Raw genomic sequence first — 6,921 nt, 5'->3', positions numbered from 1 at the left:
TGTAGTCCTGGCTGCCCTGAAACTTGCTCTGTAGACTAGGCTGGCCTGGAACTCAGAGATATGCCTGCCTCTGCCTTCCAAATGCTACCCCCACCCCAGAGCAACTATGTTTGCAATCCAAGTTCTCTCAACCTCATAGGGCTCGCAGAGAGGCACCAGGCTAACTGGCCTCCTGGAGAGGGTTCTGAGACACAAAGGTGTGTGTCTGGCTTTTTTTTTTTTTTTAGTAACTTTATTTTTTTTCAGGTTTGGAGTTTTCCCGAAAGCAATCTAAAGATTTGGGGGTATTTCACTTGAGCGAGACCCCAAGGGAAGCAATGAGAGCGTTGGGCAGCAAAAGCATTGAGTGTCAGTGAAGAGGTCTGGGAATCTCTAGGGACCTCCAGGGACCCGCAGAGCACACACCCACGTTGTCCCTGGAACAGCTGGATATCTGCCCACCACTGTCCCTGGGCCACTGGTGGGAGATCACAGGGGGTGAGCTCGTCGCTGCGGGTACAGGAATGTCCTTTGGGAGCAGGAGTCGGAGTGATTCGTATAACATTCGCTCTGGAGCAAGGCAAAAGGACACAGCAAAGCTCGAAGCCCACTGTGGTCCCTGACTCCTGTTGGCTGCCTGGTCATCAGCCCGGTCCACTCTGGGGCCATAAACAGGCTCTGCAGCCAGCTCTGAAAAAAAAAGGAGGAGACTGCTCGTTTACATAGGACTCAGTTCAGGAGGGGGGCCAGAGAGGCAGCACATCCATCAGGAGACTGTGGGTTGAACAGCCTTCCTGAAGGAAACCCCCCCTTGCACTGTCCCCACTCCCCCAAAGCTCCTTCTGGTTAGAATACCAATGTCAAATTGCTGGGGCCAGAGCAAAGCATCCCTGTGTCCTCCAGTCAACCAGAACTCCAGGCTAGACTTCACTGTGAACCTGCTGCCCCCCACAGATACTCTCTTGGAGGAGGGACAAGGCAGGGAAAGCTCTGTTCTTGTTCTAGGATCTGAGTGCCTGTCCAGGCTCGCCAAAGAGCTTCCCAATCGTGTTGGGGTTTGTTTACACTGTGGACAGGGTCCCACTCAGACCCCACAATGCAAATATCCACCCAAGGATTCCAACTTCCCCATCTTTCCCTTCCCTCCTTCCTTCCTTCTTGCCTTCCTTCCTTAGACAAGGCAACCGTGTAACCCACGCTAGCCTACAATTCTTTAAATAGCTGGTGAAGACTTTGAACTTCTGATCCTCCTGCCGCCACCTCCCAAGTGCTGAGATTACAGGGGAACACCACCAGGGCTGAGAACCAAACCGGGAGCTTCAGGCTTCCTGGCAGGCGCTGCTACCAAAGGAGCTACATCCCTAAACCCCACCACCACCACCACCACCAGCAGCGTCTGGATTCCTAAAACAAGTACCTGGGCCTCTTCATTCAGCCAGTGCCTAGGGTCCCTCCCCCGTGCTAAACTAGTGGCCACAAGGTCAGGCCAAAGACATCCTGTGTCTGTAAGCGGGCGCCGGAGGACATCTCTGCTAGCTATTGAGCTTCCCTGCAGAGCCCTTCCTTAATCCTCCCTCCCATCTGGGACCCAGGGAGCCAGAGCCCCACCCAGGGGAAGAGGAGACATGCTCTCTGGGGACCAGCCTCCAGGAGCTGCATGCACTCTGAGATCCTGAGGGGAAGAGAATGGGGTCCCCACCCCCTAAACAACCAACCCAATCCGTGACCTCCCGCTCATTCATATGCATGGATCAAATTTGGGAAATGCAATTAATTACCTGTTGTTGTGTCTGCTTTAATTATTATCATGTTTCCTATGCACTTTACACAACAGAATAAACAGTTGGGGGAAACAGGTTCACAGTGGGGACCAGGGCTCAGAAGAAACTGTCCTGTCTCTAGCCCCTTCTACTTGGCATTCATAATCACACCCATTCATTCTTTCCCTTCCTGGTTCATTCATTCTTTTGTCCAGTCAGTCAGTCATTGATTCATTCACTTGCCCCCCTCATTCATCCTGATATTCATTCGTTCATTCACTCACTCACTCACCCGGGAATGTTTATTAGCATACGAATGTGACAGTCTCCAGGACAGGTGCCAGGAAGTAGCAGTAAACAAAACAACAGGTCTCTGTCTTGAAAAGCTGGTAGGAGGAAACAAACAGCTCAGGTGTAAAGGTTACAAACAAAGGTAGGGTAGTCAGGGAGGGCTTCTTGTAGGAAGTGGCATTTAAGCCTACACCCTGATTTATTTGTTTAGTCAGGCAGAACAGGATGTGTTCCTTGAACACACAGGAAGTTAAAGGCTCTGTCCTAGAAAGCTAAAACCCAGAGGCAGAGACGCCCAAGAGCAAAGGAGGGAGGACACAGAGACAGGGAAATCAGCCGGGCAGGGTCTTCCAGGACATACAGAAACTGGGCGGTCTGAGTCTCCATGGGACAAGGTCAGAGGTTCTCTGACAGTTTCTTTGAAGAGTCTAAGAAGTGCCCGGGCTTGGTAGTGCTAGCACGAGAAGGGTGAGGAGAGAGAACTGGTGACAAAGATCTCACGGTCCCCACACCCCCCATTGCTGACTGTAATTCATACTTGGTGTCACAGGGGACTTGGTAAGGTTGGGCCTTGGTGAAGAAGCAGAAGTTTACCAACCAGACACTTCCAGATGAGCTATACATTCACAAGGGCCTGGCAGCAGGGAGAGCTGGTATCCTGGTGGGAGACGAGAGGTGAGACCTTAGGTGGCAGAGCTGAGGGGGAGCCAAGTGGGATTGTTACCACTGTTAACATTATTTCATGTATTTCCTGAGTACACACAGGCACCAGAGCCCCGGCACACATGCCGAGGTCAGAGGACAACCTATGGACCCCAGGGACTGAACTCAGGCCACCAAGCTTGGGAGAAAGTGCCCTTAACAGTTTAGCCATCTCCATAGTCCTTGAGTAAGACCCTGAGGACGACTGGGAGCCGTGGATAGTTGGTGAGGTGGAGAGACAGCTGCCGGGGCTAAGCATCCTGTGTTTGCTTAAGAGCCACCGCAATAAACCATCCATAGCTTTGGCCTGTGCTGAGCCAGGAGCCCCAAGTGAGAAGCAGAAAGTGACTGGAACCAAATTAGGTCATCAGACTGACCACCCTAGGTGACCACCCCAGGGTGATCAATCCGAGGGCCTAGGAAAGCAAGGTAGACCAGAGAAAGGCTTAAAAGCCAGTCATCTTCTGTTTACCAGGTCCTTCCCCCTTGCCAGGTGAGCCCCATTCGTTATCCCATTAATAATAGCTGGAGTAGGAGCGGCAGCCTAATAATGAACACTTATTTTGTGCCAGCTTCTTTCTGCTCCGCGTGCTTTTAGCCTCATTAATCCCTTGCATCACCGCAACGGCCCTACAAGGAGGATGTTATTATCATTGTCCCAGTTTGACAGAGAAGGACATGGGGCACCAAAGCTAAGTGGTTTCTTCACAGAGGAACTGGCCAACACAGGACATGAATCCAGACCCTGCGGACTCTGTGGCGGACGGTGGCTTCGTTCCACGTTGCACTCCACCTGAATATGTACTCGGGGCAGGAGATGGGTGCTGGGCAGGGAGGACATGGGACACCTGTGATGGCGGTGACCTGGAACAGCCCACCGTCCCCTCTCTGTCAGCCAGAGCTGCTGCTTTCTCCTTCTGCTAGCCGAGGCTGGTGTTTTATGAACCCCGAACCGCAGCAAGATTCTCCTATTAATTTATTGGTATTGCTAATTAAACATCATATTCGCAAATGTAAATTTCCTAATGGCCTCCCTTCCGTTTCCGAAGTTTCCTAGAAGAGCCTGCTTGTTATGCTGTTGGTTCCGTCTCAGCGGTCATGGGCAGGCAGAGGCTGGCACGAGGCTTACTGGGTATGGGGAGGGGGGTGTCAGAGGCCTCATACACAGGAGAAGGGGGACAATTGCAATGTTGGGAGGGTGGTACAGCATGCCCAGCCCCCAAATCCTGAGCCAGCTCTCTGTCTCTTGTCAGGGGTGGACTGTCCTCTTGCCCTTGATGTGGCTGGTTGGTATGTCTGAAGCTGATGGCAAAGCTGGGTCGTAGAAGTCAGCGGGGGGGGGGGGGAGGAGAAGAAGAAGGTCTAAGAGCAAATGGATGCCAGTGTTTAGATGTTCATTCTCTAACCCTCACTTGAAAATGGGGAAACTAGCCAGGCGGCCTTTAACCTCAGCAGTTGGGAGGCAGATCTCTGAGTTCAAGGCCAGTCTGGTCTACAAAGCTCCTTCCAAGATATCCAAAGCTACACAGAGAAACCCTGTCCTGAAAAAGAAGAGGAAGAGGAGAAAGAGGAGGAGGAGGAAGAAGAAAAAAAGAGAAAGAGAAAAAGGAGAGAGAATAAGTGAGAGAGAGAGAGAGAGAGAGAGAGAGAGAGAGAGAGAGAGAGAGAGAGAGAATGGGAAAGGATGGCTCAATGGGAAAAGGTGCTTGCCACCAACCTGTGGAGCTTATTTGATACCTTAGGGGAAGACACCCTAAAAGATGTCCTCTGATTTTCATATGCATGCCATGGCAGGTGTGCATGCACAGACAGACAGACACACACACACACGCACAATAAAAATCATTTTTAATTAAATGAGCCCAAAAGGAAAAGAGAGAAGAAACTGAGCCGGGGGGGGGGGGGTTGTGTGACTGGCTGGAGATCTAAAGCAGAGGTCGGCTGCTGAGCCCCGTGAAAGGCACATGGGTCCGGCTGCCTCATCTCAGACAAAGATAGCATCGCAAACACCCTTGTGAGTCCTGAGACATCCTGACCCCTTAGTTTAACCCTTTCATAGTGTCGAAAGCCATAGCTCTACAGTCAGAAAGTAGTGCTTTGGGGCTCCACAAGTTGTCTGCCTCTCTAGACCTCCCTACCCTTTAAAACGGGCTGCCGAGGGGTGCTGAGGGGTCTACCAGGCCAAGCATGGTGCCAGGAGAGGCCTGGGTGTGCAGAACCAAACCCACTTCTGACTTGGTGGATGCAGGGAGGCCACCTGGCCTGGACCCTTGTCCTGTCAGCGTTTGCTTCACTAGTCTGAGATGTCTGCCACACCTCCACAGCCTCCTCTCCAGGCTGGCGTCTGCTGGGCTTCACATTCTCCAAGAGACTGTCTCCCTAGCACCGGGGTTTGAGTGAGTGACCGCCCAGCCTTCACCAAGCAGCGCACAAGGTGAAAGAACAGGACAGAGTGGCTTTGAGGGATTCAAGTCCCTGACAGCCACGTCTCTACTTGGAACTCTTGAGTCTGTCCCCACTGTAGGCTCCGCCACTCTGAGACAGGTCAGTATGGACAGCAGACTCCTGCTGGTTTGCCCAAGATACTAGGGTGCGCTCAGACTGGTGTCCCTTTCTGTGTCCCTGAGTATAGGGGTTGCGGTGAGGGGGAACTGAATCAAGGGGCTGAGGTATTTATTGACAAGAACCCTCCCTGCCTCTTGTTCTTGGTGCCTCTGGGCAAAACGGAGGAATGGAGTTAGAGGCGGAAGGCACTGCCCTCCCCCGCCCTGTGGCCCACCCTGCTTTTGCGCCAGTATCTTTAGGGGACCAGTGGGCAATCTAAGTACTTTGTTACTGCTTGGGAATCTCTCTTAGGAAAGTTTTAAAAATACACCCCATTGTTTATTATTCATGGTAATGACACAGAGTGAGCTGCCTCACGGCTCCCAGGTCCCGGGCTTCTGAGATCCTGTGGTGAGTATAGATATAGCCAGAGCTGGAGCTGGGCTCTCAGCAAGCCCCGGAGCCCCCAAGGTGTTCCAACTCTTAAAACATCACTTCTCTTGTGGCAAGATGCACTGTGTGGCCAAAGTGAAGAGCTGAGAGCCGCTAAGCCCGTGGCGGGGTGGTCCGGCCATCCACCTCCTCCCACAAGCTTCTCAGGCCTCCCAAGGAAAGCGTGGCCCCATTAGGCAACCACTCATCCTCCCAGCCCGGCCCCAGTGCCTGGCAGCCTTCCATCACTGCAGATATTTGTCTACACAGGTCACTTGAAGTGTTTCCTCCACTCCAGCCTCTTCAACCAAGCGTCTCTCGGTCTTTGAAGCTCGTGTTGCTGTGGCAGACATCATGCAGGCCTTTTCACGGCTGAAGCTCCTGTTGCTGTGGCAGGCATCATCCAGGCCTTTTCACGGCTGAAGAGGTCTGGTGTTTCACCTGTGACTGGATGTCTGTGTTGTTCCCATCTCCGGACTCTAGTGCACACTGCTGCTACCAGGGGGTGAGGGTGGGGGGAAGTGCCACGTTTTGGGCAGAGGAAGGGATAAATGCTAGTGAATAGCTGGCAAGCAGCATGAAGTGAAAATGTCTTTCCATGCTGGGCAGAAGCCACACAGCTCAGAGGCCCGGAAGAGCCCCTGGGTGCTCTCCTTAGGCAAGCGGGCTCCTCTAGGTTCTTCCTGGGGAACCAGTCTCCAGCCCAGAAGCTGCAGGTCCTCGAGGTGGGAGAGAAGGAATGTACCGAGCACACTCAGACGTACAGCCCTACCCTGAGGCTCAGACTAGGCTCACTTCTCACAGCGGGCACGGGTAGAACCTCTACTCTGCGCCCCACCAGAGGGCCATGGTTTAATGTGATTATTGCTCTTGCAGAAACCTAAACCCAGTTAGGTTTCCAGACAACTTAGTCAACCTTGTCACTCCAGTCCCAGGAGATCCCAGGCTCTCGACTGGTACCTATGGGCACCTGCACACGTGTGACACACACTCACACAAGTACACACATATACATAAACAAAAGTTAAAAGAAAATAAAAGTGAAGGGGGCTGGAGAGATAGCTCAGCAGTTAAGAACACTGGCTGCTCTTCCAGAGGCCCCGGGGTTCAATTCCCAGCAACCACACAGCAGTTCACACCTGTCTGTAACTCCTGTCCCAGGGCTGCTGACACCCTCACACAGACACACCGGCAGGCAAAACACCAATGAACA

This window comes from Mus musculus, chromosome 4 (genome assembly GCF_000001635.26).
Source record: "Mus musculus strain C57BL/6J chromosome 4, GRCm38.p6 C57BL/6J".
Lineage (NCBI taxonomy): Eukaryota > Metazoa > Chordata > Mammalia > Rodentia > Muridae > Mus > Mus musculus.
This window is presented reverse-complemented; position numbering follows the sequence as displayed.